Below are 19,785 nucleotides of genomic sequence, written 5' to 3' on the forward strand. Positions count from 1 at the left end.
TTCTACTAGTCGACCTCAGTAGCGTAGTCAGTATAGCGCTGGCCTTCTATGCTCGAGGTTGCAGGTTCGATCCTGGTCCAGGTCAATGGCATTTAATTGTGTTTAAATGCGACAGGCTCATGTCAGTAGATTTACTTGCATGTAAAAGAACTCCTGCAGAACAAAATTCCGGGACACTGGCAATGCTGATATAACATCTGCAGTTGCGAGTGTCGTTAAATAAACCATAATTTAAGTTTTTTCTAATTCTACTATGAAGTGATTTGTGTGCATAACTGCAAACAATCACTCAATTACATTAGGGATAGACATAAAACATGTGAATGAAAAGTTCAAAAATCTTGCAATACCAAAATGGATAAAAGTTTATTTCTTTATTTAATTAATTGTAATAAGGAAGGAAATAAACTGATAATCATCTCCTTGCATTACATGAGAAATAACACAGTTTTGTAACAGTCTGGACTAATAAGTATTACCGTATATTAAAGAAACGAAACTAAAATTATAATCACACAAATATAATTAATTTAAAATTTACATTATACTTCTTTCAAGCTTATAAGGATAAGGTACCGGTATTCTGGACATTATAACAAAGACTATTCAGAAACCTGACTCCTATTTTACCTTTGAGTTAGAAATTCAATTTGGCACAAAATACATATTGACAACATACGCACTGCTTTACAAAACAAGAACTTGTCTAAAACAGTGGTATTCAATCTAGGGTTTGCGGGGTTGTGCTAAGGGGTACACAACCCAATGACAACGTATGTAAAAATGATGATATATTTCTTTTATTGTACTTGTTGATAAATATTGCAGTTCACATTTTTTTTCTTACAACATCAAATCTTGTTTTTCCTTGCTTCAGTAACATGTAACATAATTCATTAGTATTATTATTGCATCAATAACTTGTCTGTATAATAATAATAATAATAATAATAATAATAATAATAATAATAATAATTTATTTTACATACATCATAAATCTTATACTTTTATACTTTTTACATAATTGTAATGCGATTTGGGGAAACAAAAGTAAAAAATGTGGTTTGGGGGTATGCTAGCAAAAAAGATTGAATACCACTGGTCTAAAATATAACCATGACACCATATTGCAAGACAATCTACCTTGCAGAGAAGTCTTTCTTGTTTCTTAATACAACACTTTTCCTTTACAAGTAATGATGCATAAAATGTATGCAACAGCAAAGGTAAAAGCATGGCACTTGTGGTCAGTTTGTAGTTTTCCAGTCTTCACTCACTTTTTCTTCCATAGTTAGCAATAATCCTACATGCTGTACTTCAAAGAAGAAATTGTTATATGAGTCATATGAAGTAGTTGTCAACTTTACTTTTACTGAAGAAATTTGGCGCTTTATTAACTCTATGGAATCAACATGTACATCCATAACACATGGACACAATGATGCTTTGAACAAATAAACACATATTATTTTAGGCACAAGTCCATGAGCCATTATTTTCTGAATAGTCTATAATACATAGGTAAATAAGGATTGTGATCACATGCACTCACAACAGAATGTGAGCATTGGCTCTGAGGAAATAATGCATAAATAGCACCAGGATATGATCCCACAATAAGATCACAGGGTAAGGTACTTAAAGTGATTTTAAGACACGAGAATACTAATCTACCTGCACAAAAGCTTAACTGAACAATATTTTGTTTCATACTTAAAAGTACAAATAAATTAACAATAATTCTTGCAAAAGTCCACAGTCCATAAAACTTCAGTAGTCCTAATGAAAATACTATATATGCATGCCACATCATTTAAAAGCTTCTGTGCACAAGAGCTTAATATCATACTGTGAAGTTTTTGTTATGACGTTTAGCTGGGTCCTGTTTCACGAAGTGAATAATTTGCTATTACTCAACTGAGGCAAGTGGAGCTGCAGGCATAATGTGAACAATCGCGATGCAGTATTACAAATGCAGGACCAGTAGTGCCACGGCTCCGGGCTACAGGACTCCACTGGCCTCGGTCGAGTAATACTTCTTTACAATTCTTTTCAAGTGGAAAGTGTTTTTCTTAACAGGCAATGCAACATAAATACTTCTGCAATACCGGTATTGTTACTTTTTGTTCTTTTTCTCTGTCACACTTTCACACTGATGGCAAGCCCACTGATGTGAAGTGGAATGAGTTGCAACATAATTTCCTAAATACACTCAATTTTAATTTAAATTATCCTAATCACCTGCTGTATTAATACACTGAAAGTGCTAGAGTTTCGTCGCCATGTTTTGCTATTATCATCATCTTCAGGATTTCGTAAATGTATTATAGGTTCTAAAATTTCGTTGCGTCTTATTTCTTTCATAAGTTCCTCCTCCTGTAGTTAGTTCTTCACTGTGTTACTAGCAGTATTGTGTTATTTTGTCTATTTCTTGATTCAGACTGAAATATCCATAATCTATTTTCAGGTATGAAACTAGTTTCAGTTGACTATAGAGCAAGTTGACATCATTCGTTATTTTATACGTGAAACTTTAACTTCGCAATAATAGCAGCCCATCTCTTAGCAGTATTATCGACAGGCTTTACACAACAGGACTGCCTGATCAGTATTTTGCCTATCCTGGGGTAATCCTTTTGCTGACCACTAACACAAAAGTGAAAATGGACAAAGACGTTGATATATTCTGTGAGAGACCAATATGTCTTGATAATGGTGTAAAGCTGCGAATAATCGTGTAAGTTGGCGTGGCGCAGTGGCTTTTCCCATGTTGAAAGTATTAATGAGTGTACTGTACATGAAGAAGATGAATCACAGAAAAAGAAATTATGTTCTTTGCGTAGCTAGTTACATATTACTGGAAACGAAATCAAATGCAAAACATTTTTAGCCTGAAGTAAAAATTGGTTAGCAATGAAGAAAATTTTAAGTCACTTGCCCCTGCTTCAAGAGTTGAGAGAAAATGAGCCTGGTGATTTTAAGAATTATCTCCAAATGGATGAGACAACATTAAATAATTTGCTGAACTTGGCAAGACACGGATTAAGAAAATAAAACACCCAGAATTAAGAATGTAACGCAACTTAGGAGTGTCTGTTGCAACAATGAGATTTTTTTGTTTTTACAAACTTGATGTCTCCTTCTGGATAACTTCTCTTACAAAATAGTACTGTAATTGTTCATATGCCTCATTTTTTAATTTTTTAAAATACTATTTTGATTTGATCTTCTAAAGGCATGGACATGTTTCATACATTTTTATGCTCTATAAAAAACGCTTATGATGAAAAATGAGTATCCACTTTCAAAGATGCACTTACTTTCCCGCCAAAACAAACCTGTCACTGGCCGAGAAGGGAAATACCTGGTGTATAAGTTGCGCAATAACCAAAGAAATACTGACGCAGAAATCCCACCACATTCAAAGACTGTCGGCAATACTGCCAATGTATTGACATGTGTAACTGGACGATTCATTGTATGAAATTTGGTTTCCAAAGCTACGGTTATTTTAGTACTGGTAGATTTGGAAAATTTACCTTTATCGTATGTGTAAGAAAAAATCCTCTGCACAACATCCTTGTCAAAGTAATTTAACTTTGTAATCCTTTTAGGTGTTTTTTTTTTTACTTGGTTATTTAACGATGCTGTATCAACTATGAGGTTATTTAGCATCGATGGGATTGGTGATAGAGAGATGAGGCAGAGAATTCGCCATAGATTACCTGACATTTGCCTTATAGTTGGGGAAAACCTCGGAAAAAACCCAATCAGGTAATCAGCCCAAGCGGGAATCGAACCCGAGACTGAACTCAACTCTGAATCAGCAGGCAAGCGCCTTAGCTGACTGAGCTACACCAATGGCTTTAAAGGGTGTGATATGTTTTCTTGGTGACACAAACACCACAGGGCTACCATTAAAGTGAAATTTTGTCTCTTTCTCTCTACAATTCCTTAAAAAATAAAAAAAAATAAAAAGTAAACACTTTAACTTACTATCATAATACTCGTTTGTTCAGCTACATTTTGGGGGGGGGGGGGGAGTCTCTACAATGAAGAAAAGAGAAGCAAGAAAATATGTGACTTAAGATGTTCATGTTTTGTAAGTATATTTCTACCCAATGTCCGTAATACGTGTGTATAAAGACACTCCCTCGTAATAACATGAACTCTCAGTGAGAATACGGTATAGCAGCATTGGAAGCTCCTGATTAGATGGTGCACAGAGGCTAATCAAATCAAACCACATCCTATTTGGAAGACAAGATAAGATGAAAATAATTACTGGTTCTAATAAATCCTTCTGCATGAACAATCCTATCATCATTAATAGTGTTTCAATTGCTTCCAAAACTCAGCCTGTTATTTTAAAAGTCATCCATCACTGTTCAATAGTGGGTAGATGTATAGCAATACCTGTCGACATGCTCGTAATGTCGAAAATAAATTCAGTTCACGAATACAAAAGAGAATACACTGGTAATACTATTACACTGCAATAGTAACCGAGCAATGACGTAAATTAAATGCTACATTCACATTTAAGAGGAAAACTTCTCTTTTTAGACTACTTTTACAACCTTGGTTCTTCCATCACATCACATTCTCCTAGGAACTTCATCCCTGCTTCAGAATATTAATTTTTTCACTAACATTTGTATCAAAGGAATAAAATCAAACACATCTAGATTGGTAGAAACCAGAATATTTTATATAGTGAAATGTAAATTGGCACAAATACGTAGTTTCGTTCTTCAATACATGATTACTTCAAAAATTTAATTTCGTATCGGTTAATTTAATAGGCACATTGCATCAATCTTTCTCATGTAAAATTCTTATAGGAATTAAACCATAGCAATAGGAAGTTGAAGAAAATCGAGCTTGAATATTTACCTCGTAAGAGAACAAGTAAACTGCAGCTGTTGGATTAAGGGATAATAAAGGTATTAAAACACTTTTTATCGCAAGCATGTTGTCCTGTGCTCCTTGAATCAATTGACAATGTGGAAACAAACATGGGACCCATCACAGTGCTAGATGCAATGAATTTCACAAATGCAGAATGGGAAGGAGTGGATTCCCAGACTATTGCCAACTGCTTTGGGAAAGCTTGAATTTCTAAGGTAAACAAATTGATATCCTTTATTCCATTCTGTAAACAATTGGGTTACTTTTCTCCAGATATTAACTCTTTAATTTTTAATCTGTCAATAATCTATCACATACCCATATTTTTCTCGTATTCAAATTTTCAGAAAGGAAGTAATGTAACTCTTATCCTGCAAAAACTGTATTACTATAATACACTGTATTTAATTTATACATTGTTTAGATATATAGGTTTATACTGTACTGTATTTTCATGTTAAAACATGAAAGAATCCTAAAATCCACTCCTGCTAATCTGCAGTCCCATTTAATAAGCGATTATTATGCGGTTCCTTGAAAACTGCCTTATCTCGATATTTCACTGTATATATATATATATATATTGTGACAGCGACGTGAGATTCGAACTCACGACCAGCGTCCCGCAAGAAAGCAGATCGCGAGGGGACGGCGCGCGGCGGAGAGAAATAAGGGGGAAGGGCCTACGCGGCGAGAGAGTGGAGAGGGAGTTTGCGCGCACATCTTCTGCTTGCCTAGAGAGGCCGAGAAATCCATCGAAGTGGAAGACTCGCGAATTCGAACTTTCGAGGCTACGTCGCTGTGGTTATAAATTACGGTCACGAAGGAACGACAGTAGTTTTCAGTTATTCAGTCAGTGAGTAAGCCAGAGCAAGCAAGCCAGACTTGTGTGCCGGAGTTCGACTCGAGTGTGCGTCCACATCTGCGTCAGCATCCGAAGGCCTGAGTTCGAGTGCAGTGGACCGCAGTTGGAGGGACCTGAGTTCGAGTGCAGTGGACCGTAGTTGGAGGGACCTGAGTTCGAGTACAGTGAACTGTCTCTGAAGGTCTGTGGTTCGAGATACTGTGAACTCGAGTGACTGAGATAGAAGAACTGTGAACTGAGAACTGATAGTTCTGATTTGTAAATAGTGCTTTGTAAATATTAGTTAAGATTAACAGTTCATTGTTGTTCGTAATAGTCCAAGTAAATTGTCATTGCCGTCAGTGGCGTGCTATAACGAATACTGTGTTGAGTGAAAATCCTATTGTTGACGAGAGCGTTTCAGGTGAATTGTAGAAAGGAATTATTGTTGTGACGAATAAATTACATTGTTGTTACTAATAAAATTCACATTGGTGTCAGAATCGGGATATTATCGACAATGGAGAACCTACAGCAGATCCTGCAAGCCATCGCGGAAATGAAAGACGACATGAACGACATGAACAAGCACATCAGTGAGGTTAAGAACGACATAAGTGAAGTGAAAGGCGACATAAGCGGAGTGAAAGATGACGTCACTACGCAAATTGAAAGCGTTTCGGCCCACGTAGATGGAATTGTCGCCATCGTAAAAGACGAACTTAAGGCCGATTTGGATAAAATAAACCAGAATTTTATAACTATAAACGAGACAGTAGCCGAGTTGAGACAGGAGGTAGACCATTTCGACGGCAAAATCCGCGATCTCGAGCGTCGTCAAGAGCAGACAAGCGAGTTGCTGGACAAGACGAGTGAGGTGATGGACAAACACGCCGAGGAAAACGAGCACATACTCACGTTGATGGACCGACATGCTGAAGAAAACAAGCACATCCTCGCGTTGGTGGATCGCCAGGCTAGAGAACAGAAACAGATAATTGCCGAGGAAGTTCAACGGGCCGTGGAAAGATCGACCACAGAGTTGAGGACTCCATATAGTGGCCCTGGGGAACCATCGCCTTCAGCCAGACATTACAACGTCAAGACGCCGAAGTTCGACGGAACGACGTCTTGGGCGATATTCCGTCGCCAGTTCGAGGCCACCGCGGCACATAATGGGTGGACGCCAGCGGAGAAGACTACCCAGCTGTTGACTGTGCTTCAGGGACAGGCTTCAGAGATTCTTCACAGCGTTCCAGAAGATGGGACAGCCGCTGAGATAATGGCGGCCTTGGAGGGACGTTATGGTGACCATCAACTTGCGACAGCATTCAGGACCCAACTGAAAACGAGGGTCCAACAGTCAGGCGAGTCCCTACAAGAATTCGCGATGGCAGTGGAACAACTGGCCCATAAGGCCCTCAGGGGCCTGCCTACTGACTTCATCGCTGGAGAGGCGGCCTACACCTTCGGCAGCGGAGTTCGAGACCCGGAAATAAGACAACAGCTACTCTTGGCAGAGCATCGCACCATCAACGCAGCTCTGGCGGCGGCCCTCAGGATGGAGGCGGCCAAGTCGGCGGCGGAAGTCTCAACACCGCACTGGATTAGGAGCGTCACGGCGACGGATGCTGGGGGGCGCCAAACGAAGCCACCCGAGCGGCAGAGGCGAGGAGCGCCTACCTGCTGGTCCTGTGGCAGACCGGGACACTTGAAAAGGGACTGCGACCGGTCCGGCCACAGGCGGGAGAGAGAGGTGGCCGATGTCGAGGAGCCCCGGCAGTCAACGGAGCGGCGGAGACGACGGGCGCCCACCTGCTGGTCCTGCGGCAAACCGGGACACTTGAGAAGGGACTGTGACCAATCTGGCCACAGGCAGGAGAGAGAGGTGGCCGACGTCGAGGAGCGCCAACAGTCAACGGAGCGGCGGAGACGACGGGCGCCCACCTGCTGGTGCTGCGGCAGACCAGGACACCTGAGAAGGGACTGTGACCGCTCTGGCCACCGGCCAGAGAGAGAGGTGGCTGACACCGAGAGGAGTCAACAGTCGCCTGAGCAACGGGGACGACGGGTGCCCACCTGCTGGTCCTGCGGTGAACCTGGGCACTTCCGGAGGAGTTGCGACTGACCTGGCTACAGTCAGGAGAGAGAGGGGGCCGATGCTAGGAGGAGCACGTCGGCGCCATCATCACCGTCCCCTCGGCTCGTCCTGAAACTGGTCGACAGAAGGTGCGACGATGGGCTGATTGCTAAAGGACGGATAAGAGGCCGTCCATGCAGAGTACTGGTGGACACCGGGGCGATGCTCACTATCGCCAGACCAGACGTCGTGCGTGGCCTACCTGGGAGGACGCCGCTGCGCCAATACGAGCTACGGACTGCTTCAGGCGAGAGCTTGCCCATCCAGAGAGAGGTCTTCCTGGACCTGACCTTGGGGAAGAGGAAACTGGAGATGTGGGTGTTCGTCGCCAACATCACCAAGGACGTCGTCCTGGGACTCGACGCCATGCGGTTACTTGATGCGACGGTGGACGTCCGGCGCTGTATACTCCGTCTTGGTCGGGATGAAGTGCTCCTGATGGACGCCAAGGACCAACCTGTGGCCAGCGAGCTCTCCTTGGAGGGCCAAGTGGAAAAGCAAGACGGCGCCCACGCAGTACGAGTATTGCTGCCCAGCGAAGACAAGGATGGGGTGGCACCACCATAAGGAGGGAGGAGCCGGAGGACCCCAAACGTTGGACCGACTAGCAGCCTACCAAGGGACTGCCCGAGACGAGCAGTCCTAAGGAGGGAGCAATGTGACAGCGACGTGAGATTCGAGCTCACGACCAGCGTCCCGCAAGAAAGCAGATAGCGCGGGGACGGCGCGCGGTGGAGAGAAGTAAGGGGGAAGGGCCTACGCGGCGAGAGAGTGGAGAGGGAGTTTGCGCGCGCATCTTCTGCTTGCCTAGAGAGGCCGAGAAATCCGTCGAAGTGGAAGACTCGCGAATTCGAACTTTCGAGGCTACGTCGCTGTGGTTATAAATTACGGTCGCGAAGGAATGACAGTAGTTTTCAGTTATTCAGTCAGTGAGTAAGCCAGAGCAAGCAAGCCAGACTTGTGTGCCAGAGTTCGACTCGAGTGTGCGTCCGCATCTGCGTCAGCATCCGAAGGCCTGAGTTCGAGTGCAGTGGACCGCAGTTGGAGGGACCTGAGTTCGAGTGCAGTGGACCGCAGTTGGAGGGACCTGAGTTCGAGTACAGTGAACTGTCTCTGAAGGTCTGTGGTTCGAGATACTGTGAACTCGAGTGACTGAGATAGAAGAACTGTGAACTGAGAACTGATAGTTCTGATTTGTAAATAGTGCTTTGTAAATATTAGTTAAGATTAACAGTTCATTGTTGTTCGTAATAGTCCAAGTAAATTGTCATTGCCGTCAGTGGCGTGCTATAACGAATACTGTGTTGAGTGAAAATCCTATTGTTGACGAGAGCGTTTAAGGTGAATTGTAGAAAGGAATTATTGTTGTGACGAATAAATTATATTGTTGATTTGGAAATAAAATTCACAATATATATATATATATATATATATTATTTATTTTGTGTTTCCGAGGTGGTATTACAAATTTTCAGGGATGATGGCAAAGGGCACATGTATCAATTTGAGATAAGGAACCATGGTCCGGAAATGACTAAGTCGAAAGTTATAAGCAAAAATAGTTGTGTGGAAATGGAATTGTAATTTGGCACCACGTGCCCTTCTTCCATTAACTTTTGGAACAGTCGTGCAAAAATGATATGGGCCGGATGTCTCCTACGTGGGTCCTTGGCCCGATACAATCTGTGAGCTTGTCTACTGTTTCCATTGGCTCATCCGTATTCGAAAATCAGGTCTGCTTATTCAGTTCTCGTGTACTCCTCCATTTCACTACAACTGATCGACTGGACACTGCAACTGGTACACATACACTGCTGTCTATAGACGTGCATATCAGGACCGACCATGTCTGTTACACATTACGCTATCTGCATTGCTTTAGTGTAGTTTCCTGTCCCCATCCCTCAGACAGTGCACTGAATGGAATACTGTAAGTAGACAATATAAACAACGTCAGATGAATACAGTATGTGTAAGATGTACAGATAAATACACATAAATAAGGTGTACAGAGGAATAAAATTATTTCATTTCCACACAACTATTTTTGCTTGTAACTTTCGACTCGGTCATTTCCAGACCAGGGTTCCTTATCTCAAATTGATACATGTGCCCTTCGCCATCATCCCTGAAAGTTTGTAACATCATTTCGGAAACATCCTGAATGTGTATGTATATATATGATACAAACATTCGGGTTTGTCCTTATTCGTGAAAATGTCAATTTCTGCCTTTTTGTGATGTCCTCTATAAATAATTCTTCCTATGTTAGTCTTTCTAGAAACTATCCTCATAATGGACTCTATATGAGGATCTGCCCAACATGGTCATTTGTGAAAAAAAACTGTTCGCACCTATAAGTACTTCCAAATATTGACATTACTTTTCCTGCAAACTTCGAGTGGGATGGAATTTAAACAAATAAATAATAACTAGGGGGCGGATGTTGATGACTTAAAATGATCAATAAAATGCCCTTAACTAATGAAAAAATAACATACAATTAAAAGAAAATGAATTCAAATATTATTCACCATATTCGCACCACAACTTCTTAATAATTAGCCACCTTGTTTCACTGACTGCCCTGTAAATGTCGGAGAGAGGAAGCAACTTCCTGGAATTTGACTAAGATAAAGGAAAAGAGCCTGCAACAAAATGAAAGTTTTAAGGGAAAACTATAGAGATTTTAATGATGGTTTACAATGTGTTTCAATCAGGCGTGGTACATGTCAGTGCCTTCATTCTCTGTCTCCTCCTAATTCTGCTCTTCACTTTTGTTACCATTCAATGTTCCCATTTTGGAAACATGAATATTATAATTAATTGTACACCTTTATTTTAAACATATTGCGCAAGTAAGGAATAGAGTACTTTTGCAAGGTCCATAATTACTGTTTGTTTTAGAGAATCCTGCAATATATTTGTAACGTATTGTAAAAATTTGTTACAGATGTCAATTTTATATTCATATAATTTTAAAAAAATCTAAAAGTGTATAAATTTTCTTTCCTACTCATATTGGTAGGAGAATAATTCAGGTAATACCCAGGAATAAAATAAAATTTTCAAAATGTTTTTTTTAATTTCACTGTATTGACCTAAACATGAGTATCTCATTTTGGGAATGTTGGCATGTTATATACAGGGCTGGGCAGTATTTGAAATAGATTTGTATTTTGTAATTTGTAAGGATTTTCGAAAGTATTTTGTATTTAAATACATAAAATTGATTTATTTTGTATTTCAAATACTCAAAATACTTTCTTCTTCTTGTCCTTCAAGTTTTGGATTTGGATTTGAAGAATGAACTTTTATCTTATTTGCCTACCCATTTCAGATGTGCTAGCCATACACTTACTTTTCTTGCCACAACTGATTTCCTTAATGCCATAAAGAAATCTCCAACAGCATCAAGGATCCATCACTCAACACTTGCATGTTCAGCATTATGGAATGCATCTAGGAGATCCAAATCCTCAGAAATTATATCAGATGTCTTGAAATATTCATTAAAGTTTCCTTGCCCAACTTGATGGAATTCTCTTTATGACTCAATCTCTCAAATGCTGCAATTCAAACATGATATAAACAGTATATGCGAAAAACTTGGATTGCCAACCTTCAAAGTACTTTGAAGAATATTGTGCAGTTCTGAAACCCATTGCTGTAGCCCTTGATTATGCAAAATGAGAAGACGTGCTATTACGGCCAACTCTTGTCCACATTAATTTCCCACAAAAATAGATTACATATTGTTAGAAATATATGCCATCTGTCCAAATAACTCTAATCCTAATAAGTTCACTTTCATCAAGATTTAAAGCGATGTTTGATCTGGCCCCAGAAGCAAATTGAGCTATTTTGGCAGCTTGCTTCCACCCATCATTCAAGATGGGATGGCTACCTGACACTGCCTCACCAAATGATAAGAAGAGGATACAGAATATGTGTGTGAAATCAGCTGAGCAGTTCTCTGCTACACCTTTGGTCAGTTCAGACAATGAAAACAATTTTTATGTTTTCAACTCAAGTACAACAGACTTTGAAAAGCAAAAAGAAAACCCTGTGCACTCTAGAGAATTACCCAACAGTGAAACAAGCATTCATAAAGTATAATACAAGTTTGTGTTCCTCTGCACCTGTAGAAAGACTGTTCTGTTTTTGTAGGATTTATTCATTCACCAGCAAGGGGATCCTTATCTGATGAACTTTTTGAGAAACTGTTGTTTTTTTTTTTTTAAGGAAGCAGTAATTATTCATATGTAGCATAATTTCATTGCTGAATGGGAAAAGGAAGAATGTTCAGTTACAGTGTTTATATAAAACTTCGACATAAAAATACTTTTAATATTAATATAATATTTTAGATTTTCAGTAATATTCTTATTTCTTTATATACTGTGTCAAATATTTGAAATACAAATGTACTGTATTTTGGTTAATTTTTTTGAAGTATTTTGTATCTGTATTTCAAATACTATTCTTTGAAGTATTTTGGATTTGTATTTGAAATACTTGGATGTCAGTATTTTGCCCAGCCCTGGTTATATAGTATCAGGCTATCATTATAAGCATAGTTGCGCTATAATTCGGCTGTTTTTTTAAAAGCATAAACTTATTTTTCCTACATCCTGTTGAAACAAACTCATAACCTAGGGAAGGGTCAACTTCTCCCTATTATATGAAGGAATTTTTATGGTACTCTGAAAATTTCAAGGCTGCAACGCTCTTCAAAAGTAACCTTAGTGAGCTTACTGTGAAACTTTCACATACACAGCTGTGAAGGGATGTTTTCCAGAAATATTCCATTGATAAAACTACTTTGTGCTGGAAGATTGTGTTGTTACAAGTTCAGTGCTGCTTCGTTATAGTACAGCCTATACTTGTGTTACAACAATTACGTATGATAATCATTGAATGGAAAGATGGATCCTAAGAAATTTTATGGGAAGTATACCTAATTTACTTATTTTATTTTCAAGAATCTATATATATAATTTCAACTGGTAATGGAAATTATGGGAAAATGGCTGAACAGATTTTAATAAATGACCCCTCATTTTGAAGCTTGGAACCCAAAGTTTTTCAGAAAAATAGTAACTTTCAGTGAAGCGTTAGTTTTCCTACATAATTTTCCAAAATCCATCTTTCGTCAGTTTTGAGAACTAATTGCATTTTAGAATAAAACAAAACAGACATCACAATAAACAATAGGCTATTACACGAAGGCCATGATCTGCAAGATTGCTGACATATTTAGAGCTCAAATTCAACTGGTTATTAAAAACTTCAAGCCTTATTAAAAATAATTTACAGGTCTGATTCTGCGGTGTGTAATTTTCTGAGTACAGCTGGGTAGTGGATATTAAAATCTACAAAACTTGAGATGGTTTGATGACATTATTACCATTAGAAATGAAATATTATTATAATTAAGTCCATGATGTGACTATTTTTCATTAATTATACATATTAATGCTATACTGATGATATGAAAGTGAAAATTTTGGGGTTATATAAGTAGATGTAGAGAATATATGAAATTAGGTCTTAATTTGTATAATTTACTGAGTGGTGGCTATGTAGTATACATATATATAAAACTACAAAACTTACGTAAGAAAATTATATTGTTATTAAAAATGAAATATTTTTATAGTTGTTAATCAAGTGGGGTTGGGTCTTTTTCATATACTTAATGGCTGTGTGGTGTAGATATTTATATGCGTCATTCTATTCAGTATGAGAGAAAGGGGGAGGAGGGGGGAGAGAGAGGGGGAGGGGAGAGAGGGGAAGAGGGGGGGAGGGGAGGGAGGGATGTGGAGGGGGAAGGGAGAGGGAGAGAGAGAGATAAAAAGTTACAGTTCCTAAGGAAAGACCAATACTGATAAAATAAGAGACCTAGAAAATTTTGTATTCTCCCAATCATTTCAGCAAGTTCTCTTAGCAGGATAAAATGATTTTACCCTCTACATTTCAAGCTCTCCATGCAGCAGCTATACCAAGATGCTAAGTCTATTGTTCGAAAGCTTAGCATACCTGACATTGTTTTTAACTTTCGCGTACTATCCACAATGACCTGAATTAGCTATTGCTTTACTCCCAAATGAAAAACCCACCGAACTTCCTGACATTATTACTTGTGGTTTCGCGTTGAAACTCAAAAACTGAAGGTGGATAGGTTCAGAAAAGTATTTGGCATAAAAAAAACATTCAGAGGGAATATGTTTCATTATTATGGAAGCAAACAACTTTCAAAATGTCTGGTATCTTTCATTGAAAATAAATCTGAAAAATTTTTATTTGAACGTCTAATGGACTTAGTTTGCAGGATTTGCTGCACAAGCCGCTAGTATTGTATAATTATGTTCATTGGCTATCAAGTATTATATTTTTCCCTTTTTATTTCAGTTCATATGTGAAAAAATATCGATATCTACAGACTGCAGTGGATTCAGCTGAAGCAGCTTGCAGCAATAAGGAATTAGATGTACACTAATAATAATTTCACTAGAATTGGGTAATTGGAATATTGAAAGTAATGAGGAAGATATTCAAGATAATGTTTTAGATACAGATGTACTCCCCAGTGAAATACCTGGCGAAGTGGAAATTCATCTGAATAATAGTGATATTTCGGACAGTGAAAGTGATGAACACGAAAATCCCAATCCTTCAAAGAAATCCAAAATACAAGGAAGAAACTAGAGGAAGAACGAAAAGGTGGCATTCATGATCCACCAGATAATATTGATAGGGTTGGGGAAAATCACTTAGGAAAAACTGAATTTGAGATTTTCTGTTTATTTATGATGCCTGGCATGATAGAAGAAATTGTAAAACAGACACATGTATACGAAAGAAGAGACAAAAATGACCACTCTCTGATATTTCTATAGAAGAGATGTGTCGATTTCTGGGTCTGTTATTAGTGAGTGGATATCACACATTACCCGGAGAGAGAATGATTATTGGTCCACATGTGAAGATCTTTCAGCTCCTATATTTGATAAAGTGACGAGTAGGGACAGATTCTGCCAAATAAAACGGTACTTACATATCGCAGACAATAACCTAGTAAAATCCAAAGTGGCAAAAGTGATAACATTTTATGACAGTCTCAACAAACAGTTTCAACAGTTCGGTGTTTTCCACCAGGATATTAATACTGTATCGATGAATCTATTGTGCCTTATCACGGTCACCATAGTGCCAAAATGTTCATAAAGAACAAACCAATTCATTTGGATGTTGTGTGCTTCTGATGGCTCGCCTTTGGGTAGCCGCATTGTGATGAATATGCTTTCCATTGTGCCTAATTCTAACAACCACATAGTGTTTTTTGATCATTTTTTCACCAGTCACTCTCTACTGGAAGACCTTACAAAAAGAAATTTTCGAGCTTGTGGCACAGTAAGAGAAAGTAGGATAAACAAGTGCCCTCTAGTACCCACAAATGAACTGAAGAAGAAGGAACGTGGAACATTTGATTACAAGTCTGATGGGAATATATGCGTCAAATGGAACGACAATGCTGTGGTTACTGTGGCAAGTAATCACTTCACTGCAACCCCTGTTCAGAAGACTCAGAAGAGTAAAATCTGAGAACAAGGAGGTGCAACAAACTAACTTGATACACAAGTATAATTTAGGAATGGGAGGTGTGGACCAACTGGACTTGCATCCAGTTACTGACTGAGACTAAGGTCTAAAAAGTGGTGGTGGGGGTTTGTTTTCGAATGGGCTCAATATGTCTGTCATAGCAGCAGTCCGTTTCTTTCAGTACCTGCATCCAGAACAGAAAATAACACATCTTCAGTTCCGGAGAACGGTTGCAATGGCTCTGATCAACTCCAGCCATGCTGACAGGAAACGTAGAAGAGGGCCTACAGCTCCAGTGATAAAGGACATATGCAATGACAGAGTGAATCACATTTTAGGGGAGACATCACAGGGAAGATGTGTGCTGTGCTAGAAGAACACTAGACTTATGTGTGAGAAATGTGAGAAAAGACTCCACAAAAAATACTGTCACGAACATTTTCATAAAAAGTGGAGTTTGGAAAGGAAAACAGTTGAACTGGCAATAAAGCATGGGAAAAAAGGAACTACAGAAAAATCAAAGTTTTCTAATGTATAAAGTACAATAAATATTTAAAAATGTATTATTGTAACTTTTCTCCTAGTAACATGCCAACGTCACCCCCTGAGAGCTGCATGACCTTGATGTTGGTGGGAGGTGCTTGCGTGGTTTGATGACCCTTTGGGCTATGCCAGCAGTAGCGTAGCTACTGGTAGGGCCTCTCATGCTGGACAGACCAAAGGTAAAACCCCAGACTAAGAAGCAGGTCAGAAGAGAAGGATGTTCAACGGTTCCAATGGTGGAAGAGGAATATGAGTCCCAACGGCGGAAGAGGAGTTAAGAGTTCCAATGGCAAAGGAGGCAGATGAAACTACCTCATTGGATAGGGAGAGGCAGATCTGGCTCCATAGCTGTAAAGAAAGCAACAGGTCTAAGGGACAGAAACCTTGATTAAAAAAGGCCTGGCCCTCCAGGTTGGGGGTTGGGACGTGGGGCTGACGACCCTACCTTCGCAAAAATTTCAGTGTTACGAAATCTGTAGAAGAAAATGTCGGACTGATGCAACAAAGACAAGGCAAATGGAAAAAGTACATTCGAATCGGATCATGGAACGTACTGACCTTATATCAACCAACCAGGGGCTTTGAGAAAGTTGGTGGACCAAATAGATAAAATAGAGTGGATATTATGGCAGTTCAAGAAATGAGATGGGTTGGAAGTAGAGTGATAGAAAAAAAAAGATCATGTGATTTTTTATAGCTGCCAAAAGAGAGAACATACTTTAGGAACAGGATTTATAGTAAATAAAAGGGATAAACATGTAATGATGGATTTTCAACCTAACAACAGATTGTGTAGGTTAAGCATAAAAGGAAAATTTACTAACTATAGTCTCATATGTCCACACGCTCCAATGGAAGAGAAGAGTGATGAGGAAAAGGATGCATTCTATGATGAATAGGATGAAATATAAAATGATTGCCCAAAGAATGATTGTAAGATAATATTGGGAGATATGAATGCCAAGATTGGCAAAGAAAAAATATATATCCCAGTGATTGGAAAACATAGTTTGCATATAGAAACAACAGATAATGGGTCAAGGTTAATAAACTATGCAAATACAAGAAATATGGTGGTGGGAAGTATAATGTTCCCACTCAAAGATATACACAAAATAACATGGAGAGCACCAGATGGAAATAGGTTCAATCAAATTGATCAATAGAGAACGGAATTTTAGGCGCCTAAAATAGGCTTTTAACTCCTTTATTTAGGCTCTATAAAATAAAAAAATAGGGTTTTTTTTTGTTAAATAATGTCACTAACATAAGAGTGTTTTTCATTCACCAATCACATTTCCATAGTTTGCTTCATAGTAGATGATCAGACCTATTGTGGCTATTGTGTCACTCACTGCTGTACTAACAAATGGTGAGAAAAAAGGAAGGGGGTTGTTATCTGTCTTGGAATGTAAGAGAATGCTTATTCGAGTGCAACCCAGTGAGTTTGTGTTAAATTGCTGACAAACAGAGGAAGATATAATAATAATAATAATAATAATAATAATAATAATAATGCCAGTAAATCTACTGACATGAGCCTGTCGCATTTAAGCATAATTAAATGGCATTGACCTGGGCCAGGATCGAAACCGTAACCTCAAGCACAAAGCCCAGCGCTATACAGACTACGCTACCCAGGCCGACTGAAAGTTGGAATTTTAGGATTGAAAGATTTTTAAGAATGAGAAGGGGTGGCCCAGAGGTACTTCTCTATTGTGTTGTTCACTGCTACGAAGGAGTTGTTATTCGTCTTGGAATGTAAACAGTACAGGATATTAAGAAAAACATTAAATAGTTACAAAAAAGATGCAAAAATAAAAAAAAAAAATTAAAAATAGGTACTAACATTGAAATAGGCATTTTAGGCACTATAAAACCCCTTTATTTATACCTATATTTCCATGAAAAATGTCAATATTAAATCTCAAGCCTCTCTGTATCAAGGAAAAAAATAGGTTTTTGCCTAAATTCCGCTCTCTATTTATCACTTATTAATAGATTAAAAACATTTTTCTAATCTAACAGATGTCAGGAATAAAGCTGCAAATGTAGATTCGGACCATTATATGATATTAGCCAAAATTAGAGGCAGGATCTCTAATACAGTGGACACTGGTTAATTCGACATTCAATAATTCGAATTATTGGGCAATTCGAATAAAAGTACAGTCCCCTTGAAACTCCTATTTAAAATAACGTAAAAAATTTACGTTTAATTCGACGTTTTGAAGCCACCATTTGGATAATTCGAAGGAACAATTTAATTTTTTCATTATGAAAAAAGTATTCTGAATTTTATAAAAGTCGAAATATGGTTCGTGTACATCTCAGTTAAAATTTCCAAGAATCCATCTTCTAGTTTCCGCATTCCTAGTTGCTTATTGTTGAATTTCCGTTAAACTCTGACTACTGGCAAACGAACTCTACCTTATTGTCCAGCGCTTTGTGTCTTCAGGTAGACACCCACCCCTCCCTCATCACCCAAGAACTGGAAATAACGAAGTACAGTACCCTCCCTTACTTTCACAGTACGTGCAGTACAAAATTCAGTGAACTTAAAACCTTCAGTTGATAGGAATGTTTCAGTGACACGTTTTACGTACAATGTCAAAACGCGGAGTGTACACCAGTTTAACACTGGCAAAAAAAGTTGAAGTGCTCAGGGAAGTAGAAAAGGGAATAAAAAAGAAGAAAGTTATTGCCAAGGAATATGGAATATTGCCGAACACTTTATCCACCTACATAAAGAATAAAGAAAAAAATATTGGAGAGTTGCTTACAAAGTGGTGGAAATAGGAAACACATAAGAGGAGGTGAATTTCCTGAAGTTGATGAGTGTGTGCTCAAATGGTTCAAACAATCGTGTGATCGCAACATACCATTGAGTGGCCCATTAGTGCGTACCAAGGCAGAAGAATTCACAGAAAAATTGGGCGTTAAAAACTTTAAAGCAAATTGGGGTTGGTTCAGTGGATTTCAAGAAAGAAATGGCATTTCGTTTAAAAACGTGTGCGGTGAGAGTGCTTCAGTTAATATGGAAACCGCTAATGAGTGGATTAGTGGATTACCTGAACTCACAAGGAATTACGAACAAAAACACATCTTTAATGTGGATGAAACTGGACTTTTTTTCAAGTGTATGCCTAACAAAACATTCACATTTAAAGAGGAGCAGTGCAGCGACAGAAAAAATAGCAAAGAAAGAGTAACTGTGCTAGTTGGTGCAAATATGGATGGATCTGAAAAGTTGCTGTTGTTAATGATAGGGAAAGCTGTAAAACCAAGGTGTTTTAAATCTGTGAAAAGTCTTCCTGTTCAATATGAGGCTAACAAAAAAGCCTGGATGACTGGCGAACTTTTTGAAAATTGGCTCATATCACTAGACAAAAAAATGTACAGGGCTAATAGAAACATTTTATTGTTTATTGATAACTGCACGGCCCACAATAAGATTCCAAAACTAAAGAACGTTAAAATAGTGTACTTTCCACCCAACATGACGTCAGTGGTGCAGCCTATGGACCAGGGGGTTATACATAACCTAAAGCACATGTACCGACGGCAAGTAGTTCTACAGATCATAAACGACGACATTAGAAAGTGTAAAATTGACTTACTGAATGCCAGTAGAATGCTACACAAAGCTTGGAAGCAGTTACTGCACAAACAATTGCAAACTGTTTCCGTAAGGCTGGTTTCAACAATCGAGAAGTTAATACCAGTACTGAAATCGCAACAG

At 38.7% G+C, this 19,785-nt stretch overlaps 1 long non-coding RNA gene across 1 annotated transcript; it reads right to left on the reverse strand.

The window, feature by feature from the left end:
• Positions 1-359: 359 nt before the first annotated feature.
• Positions 360-13,648, reverse strand: LOC138708017 (uncharacterized). Its single transcript, XR_011334531.1, has 2 exons — positions 5,926-13,648; positions 360-5,889 (listed from the first exon to the last, which is right to left on the reverse strand). It is a non-coding gene; the product is annotated as an uncharacterized lncRNA (long non-coding RNA).
• Between the last annotated feature and the right edge of the window lie 6,137 nt (positions 13,649-19,785).

This window comes from Periplaneta americana, chromosome 10 (genome assembly GCF_040183065.1).
Source record: "Periplaneta americana isolate PAMFEO1 chromosome 10, P.americana_PAMFEO1_priV1, whole genome shotgun sequence".
Classification (NCBI taxonomy): Eukaryota; Metazoa; Arthropoda; class Insecta; order Blattodea; family Blattidae; genus Periplaneta; species Periplaneta americana.